The sequence below is a fragment of the Camelina sativa genome, chromosome 13 (genome assembly GCF_000633955.1).
Source record: "Camelina sativa cultivar DH55 chromosome 13, Cs, whole genome shotgun sequence".
Lineage (NCBI taxonomy): Eukaryota > Viridiplantae > Streptophyta > Magnoliopsida > Brassicales > Brassicaceae > Camelina > Camelina sativa.
In genome coordinates this window covers 15,824,623-15,832,077 of record NC_025697.1, presented here as the reverse complement: position 1 = coordinate 15,832,077, position 7,455 = coordinate 15,824,623, and positions in this window count along the sequence as shown.

Genomic DNA, 7,455 nt, shown 5'->3' with positions numbered 1-7,455 from the left:
AAGGAGATCGGGGTTTTGACTATCGGAATCACACCAAGTAGTCGGTTTTGATTGTTGGAATCACACCAAGCAATCGGTTTTGTTCACAAAGAACAGAAGAGAATCACTCTCAAAAAGCAAAGGTTTTGATAAAAAGTTGGATGATTATTTCAATGATCTTACATGAGTTTATATAGGATAAGAAAACTTGGTAACAAAGCCAAGTATTAACTAGTCTTAAAACTAAAAAAAACAATTAAGATAGATGGTTGAATGAAGGCCCAATTCTTGTGCATGTATCCCTTCCTCCAAAGTGACTCTAGGTGCATGTATCTCAATTTTCGTTACTCTTCTTTGACCACAAAATAAAGTGATTATTTTGGGCTTTTTTGGACTTGAATTAGGTTCAAAGTGGGTTGGACTTGATAGGTATCATCCCCAATAACTTTTCCAATGCTCTCTTTGACCATAAGCTCTTGAATAAGCCCATTTATTGCATCCTTTAGCTTCTTAGCTTTTGCTCTAGTCGTTGGTCCTTCAGGTACAAGCAATGGTTCCTCAGCTACAAGCTCCTCTGGTTCAAGCTCAGCTACACTTTCCTCATGTTCAAGCTCAGCTACAAGCTCATCCTCCTTAGCTCCATCTATGATCACATCAAACCCTATAGACGACCGTAGACTCCTCCACAGCCCTCGAAGCTCGCCCTCTTTCAGCTCTGCTGTTTGCCTTTGAAGATCCACTATCTCTCTTTATACTCTTTCTAGCTCTTTCATACTTTCATTGCTTATTGGGAGACAAGATACTTTTGTGACATCTAGAAAAGTTTCCTTTGAACCCCTTTTGTTTATTGAATCGTCTTTGATGCTATACTTTATAATATCAATGTCATTTCTTTGCATCATGAGCGAGTAGTTTTCTTTGTTGGGTTTTATGGGCTGATTCAAGGGGAATTCATGGTCTTATTTCCGGTTTTATATTAGAGTTTTTTTGGGACATCTTTATCTTAATGCATGTGCTTGGATTGATAACCAAGTGTTGATCTAGGGAATGGGAGCGCTAACCGCGTTATCCTACTTCTCCGAACTAGTCTTATACCGAAACATCGTATCAGACTTGTTTATATCAGACTTGTTTTACTAGCGTTATATCATACTTGTTTTACTAGCTGGTTGATTCGTTAGCTACGTATGTTGAGTAACGGAGTATGAAGACTTTAGACTTTTATTCTATGATAATAGGTTGTTAGTTCATTAGTGTTTCGTAGTTGAGAACCTAGACCGAAATTAGTGATAACTTGTTAAATCTTGACACTTAATATTGTTTAGAACCATGAAAACCCTGAGATGACGCCCAAGGCCTTAGTCTTATAGTTTTAAACCGCTTTTATTTACGCTTTCTTTCTTTGCAATAGATATTACATTTAATTTTTAGTGTAATTATCTTTTCGGACAAGGATCCTGAGAGAACTCCAGAGTTAAGCATTCTTGAGCTTGAAACGACCTGTCCTGTTTTTTTTTTTTATATATAATAATAAACTAGTGATCCCATACTCACTAACAGCCTAACCACATTCAAACCAAACAGTGAAATAGCCAACATAAACCAATGAATTAAATACCCAAAATAAATGATTCAATAACCTCTAACTAACGATATCAATAACATAAACCAAGTCATAGAACAATAAAACAGAAACCAAAGCAACCATTCTAGACCACTACATTCCATTCTAGCAAGCTAACAACAGCATTAAACAAACAACCAAGCCTCTAGAACATCCTCCTCTTCATCGCCTTGATTCCACGAATATACTTTGCCTTTACCTGCACCACCAACACAAATTGAGATGCATGAGTATTGTCATAAACACTCAGTGAAGCTGTAACATCCGTGAACCAAAAAGTGGAGATTTAGTGGGTGTGTCGATTAACATTGACGTGGTGTCGATCAACACAGTGTGTAACCGGGTGTTTGGTTCGATTTTAGGATTTCTCGATTCAAATTGGTTCGGTTTGGGGGACGTATTTAAGGTGTGGCATCAACATTTTTGGGTTTAGAAAACCTATTTGTCGCCTCCTTTGTGTGAAAAGAGAGAAAGCGTTTCCCAAAAAGTTCCTGTGAGTTTTCTTGAAGGTTCACTAATGCTTTTGCCAAAGTTCTTGAGAGTTTTTGGCTTGGAGGTTAGAGATCAAAGGCTAAGAACATGGTTGGTGGTGTGTTTTTCGTCATTGTTGGTGAGATCTCATCATTTGGCAAAGGTGAGTGCATAACCATAGCTTATCTAAGCTAAGATCTCCGTTTTCTATAATTTGTGTGATGTGTTATTGTTTTCTTGTGAGTTCTATGCATTTTTGGTGACTCTTGAGGCTTAGATATGCTCCTAGGTTCGTGTTGGACGGATTGGATAAGTTTGGAGGCAAGATTCGGAGTTTCTGATCGTGAAGAGGCGATGCTCGATAGGAATGTGAATCGACAGAAGTTTTGTGTCGGTCGACAATGATGCAAGGACGGCGTGTTTGACCTAAGAGCATCGATCGATGCCATGTGAAGGAGTCGCTCGATGCAATTAGGGATTTCGTGAAATTTCGAGCATGCGTCGATCGATACAAGGAGTGTGTCGGTCGACGCAAGGTGGTCTGTGTCGGTCGATACATGTTGGGTGTCGGTCGACACACCCTTCACAGGTTTCAGTGTCGATCGACACCAGGCGGGTGTCGGTCGACACCAATCTTCAGCAGCGGCTGATGACATGTTTGCTTTGTGTAATGTCTGGTTTGTTTTATTGTTTGTTGATTGTGGCATGAGAGATCTTATTTCTTCTGTATAGCCCAGTAGATGGAAGGATTGCCTCATTAAGTATTTCTGGTAATACTTACGCCTCTCTTTTGTGTTGTGGTGAAGGTAATACTTACGCCTCATTAAGGATGTTCTAGAGGCTCGGTTGTTTGCTCTGTGTCTTTGATAAGATGCTAGAGTGGAACATAGTTGTCTAGAACGGTTGTTAGGATTGCTGGTTCTATGACTTTGTGTTATGCTTTGGATTGTTCCTGAATGGTTTAAGTTATTCTTTATTGGTTTATTGGATTTGTTTATGTGTTATCCGCTCATTGTTATTTATTGGGGTAGCTTGCTAGTGAATATGGGATCAATAGATATTAGGATATATATATATAATAAAAAAATGGGTCGGGTTGTTTCAGTTTGGTATGAGAGCCCATACGGTTCTAGGTACGGGTTTGCTGCTTTGTGATGTAGATGTTGGATTGAATGCTTGTGTGTGGCATGGGATTCTTGATATGATCATTAGACCATCCAAGACGACCCTTGAGTCTTGCTCAACCCAAACGAAGTCACATATTAATTCTTCCAGCCAAAACACTATTTAGGATACATTCTTACCTCATCTAGAGCATATATCGAGGTGGAATCAGTCCAATCAGAGTTCAGATGAAAGAGTTATTCATTTTACAACTCAGGTGAACTCATGGCTACGCAACTTCGACCTACGAGAATTGAAAGGACGATTACGACTAATCCAGAGGTATTCAAGCTATGAAACAAACTGTTCTGGAATCTTGATCCATCATGGAATCACTGAGAATTGGAATCACATTAATAGCAGTTCATATGTGAAAGATATGGATATTTTCAAGTCAGTGGATCTTTCCTAGTCCCAGTTTCTCATATGAGCCAAAGATCGTGTTACACAGATCAACTCAGCAACAATTTCGACACGAAACCACTTCGAGGATGTCAATGGATCTCTTCTGTTTCCAAAAAGCCCAAGAACACAATATTTGGCCTACAAACTGCAAGGTTAGGCCTCATTTGCCAAAGGAGGTCATAAGGTCTGATCTAGTTCTACACTTGAAGAGTTTTAGGTCCAATTGGTTTAAGAGCTTCCAGAATTATGTTTGGCAACCAGGAGTTGTTTTCTACTAAGTCCAAAATGAAGAAATGATAAAGTTCATGTTGTTTCTCATCAGCAAATTGAATCAAGGAGTCAAAGAGTTAAAAGATCAAGGAATGTACTTAATGGGCTTATTCAAGAGCTTATGGCCAAAAATGAATCCAACTTTTTATCAAAACCTTTTCTTTTTTTTGAGAGTGATTCAATTATGTTATTTGTGAACAAAACCGATTGCTTGGTGTGATTCGAACAATCAAAACCGACTACTTGGTGTGATTCCAATAGTCAAAATCCCGATCTCCTTGGTGCGTGGCTGAGAGATCCGATCTTTTTGGTGCAAGGCTGAAAGATTAAACCGGTATATCAAGAGTCTTTCTGCAACTCTTGTGCGACCATTTGTTCCACCATCATTATTCTGGAGACTCCATTGTCTTTAGAGTCAATGTGTCTCTATCAACCAACTCAAAGGTGCCGAATCCTTGGGAGGATCATATCAAGTGGTATCAGAGCCTCAAGAATCATATCAAGTGGTATCAGAGCCTCAAGATCATATCAAGTGGTATTAAAGCCTCAAGAATCATATCAAGTGGTATCAGAGCACACCCTTGAGTTTGGTAATCTATCATTCTAACTTCTAACCTTTCACCTTCTTTCCATCATTTTATGTCTTTTCATCTTCTTTCTATTTTTTCATCTTCTCATCTTTTCATCTTCTATTTCTATTTCTATTATTTTTTTTTTAAAAAGAAAAAAAAAGACAAAAAAGAAGGGAAAAAAAGAAACAAGAGAAAAAAAACAACAAAAAAAAGAGACTAAAAAAAGGAGAAAAAAAAGAAGGAAGAACCCGTTCTATAGAGAAAAAAAAGAAGAACTCGTTCTAATAAAAAAAAAGGTATATTGATCCACAAGTTCAAGCACTTATTGGAGAGATGCGACGGTTGATGAGGGTTGAGATGAACACAATCTACAAGAGGTTGGATAAAGTTCAAGCGGAGGCACAACAAAGACAACCACAAATGTTGCACCATAGAAGAGAAAGAGATCAACCTAGAGATAACAAGCCATAGGAGGCCACAACACAGAGATGGCATGTATCAAACTGATGACAACATTGGAGGTAATAAGTTGAATATTCCTACCTTTCAAGGCAGGAATGACCCAGATGCATACCTAGAGTGGGAGAAAAAGATTGAGTCGGTTTTTAGTTGTCAAAACTATCGCGAAATGGAGAAAGTACGAGTTGCAGCCACTGGATTTTGTGATTATGCTATTACTTGGTGGGATCAGTTGGTGATAAGCAGGAGGAGAAATGGACAACACCCTATTGAGACTTGGGCAGAATTGCAGTCTATTTTGAGGAAACGATATGTTCCCAACCATCACCATCGTGGTTCAAATCATATTCCAAGGAGGACTTCTAGACCAACTGATGGAACGTCTATTGTCACGCCAAGTTACCAACAAGAAAAGATGTTTCTTGTTTCTAAGGAAGAGAAAGTTGTATTTGATTTGTCACCATCACCAAAGCAGCATAAGGAGTTGCTAGTTCAGACTAATCTGTTGGAAATTACAAATTTACCAAGTGAGAAAACGGAAGCTGAGGTATCTAACTAAGATACTTCCATATTAAAATAAAGTTTACTCTATAAGCATTGGAGGTATCTAACTAAGATACTTCCATATTAAAATAATTTCAAAAATAAATAAAAAAAACATGAGAGAAAAGAGTAGAAAGAGTCTTAAACAAGAACCTTAAGTATCTAATGTAAAACCTTTAATTTCATTTTGAAATGATCCGACTCATTTTTTTTTGTTTTAAATATAATATTAAACTAGTGATCCCATATACAATAACAACCTAACCCAAATCAAACAATGGCGGATAACATTACGATACCAATAAGTCAATAACCAATAAACCAATAACCAATAATAATTTTAACCAACAGAGTCTTAAATCATTAAACCAGCAACCTAGCAACATTCTAATGACTCGACTCTAGCAACCTAACGGAAGCCAAACAACACATCTAAGAGCCACTAGAAAATCCTCCTCTTCATCGCCTTGATCCTACGATCACACTTAGCCTCTACCTGCACTACAACACATATGAGATACATGAGTATTATCATAAGTACTCTGTGAGACGATCCTCCCATCTACTAGGCTATACACACAAGCGGAAAGACAATCACAAACAACATAAAAACAATCAAACCAGACAATGAGTAACTCTGCGACCTTGCGTCGACCGATGCATCATCATTGCATCAACTGATGCACCGCTTGCATCGACCGATGCAACACCTCCTACGTTGATCGATGCACTCTTTGCATCGTCCATCGACCCATCAAATCCCTAGCTGCACCGACCGATGCACTTCTTGCATTGATCGATGCAGTCGCGCGACACAACGCCGAAAGTGAGCTCCTCCATCTCCTCGCGGCTCTAATACACCGAAATCGACCTCCAAAGGTCACAAAACTCACAAGGAACATTCACAAGCAATCAAGCAAGCAAATAACAACCAAAAATCATACAAAACAACTATCAATTCGCTTAGATCAGCCATGGTCACGCACTCACCTTTGAGAATGATGAAAACTGATTCTAAACTCACGAAAATAGCCTCCTTGCAAGCTCATAACACGTCTCCAGCCCAAATCTTCACTCCATAGGAACAGATCTTGCAAACAATGGCCAAAACTCTCAAGAACTCTTACAAAACTATTCTCTCTTTTTCTAACTTTCTGGAAAACGGTCAAAAGAGGCCAAACTCGTCGAGCTTCTCTTTAAATATCCGACTATAGGGTTTTCCCAAATCAAAACGCAACAAAAAAGGCGTTTAACTTAAATTATCGCAGAAACCGACCTTGCGTCGACCGATGCATGTTGATCCCAAACCGGAACTTCGATTTACGCACATTACACATTTGTCTTCTTTTAATTGGTTTTTTTATTTTAATTTTTTTAATTATAATTAAACACGACAAATTATTAGTAATTGAGTATCTAACTAATGAATGTGCTCTTGTGTTTATGTTGCTAAAACATAGAGCCATCTAAGATAAAAGACCATACTATCGTGTTTTTTTGTTAAAGACTATATCTACTTTAGTCCTTACAATTCATATGTCTTATTGGTGCATGATTTTCCATGATTGCCTAACGTAGACATATAATTTTATCAAAAAAGCTTGATTGTGTTATCTGTATCTTTTTGAAAGAAATGCCTAAATTCGTATTAGCGTTTTAAATATCAATAAATTCAATTATTTTAACACCAATTAATATATATTTTTAAAAACACATCCAATAAATATCATGCTAAAATCCATCTCAAATTAAATGTCTTTTGTTATTAGCTAATAATATAAACTTAAAGATTAGACATTTTATTAACTAAATGTTTTCTAGTTGCCAATTACCAAATTAACTCAATAGAAAAATAAAAATAGTTTTCAGTTTTTTTTTTAAAATAAATTAATGTAATAGGGAAGATTGTATGTGGGCCATTGAAAGTATAAAATATATAACAATATTAGAAAAAAAAAAAAAAAAAAA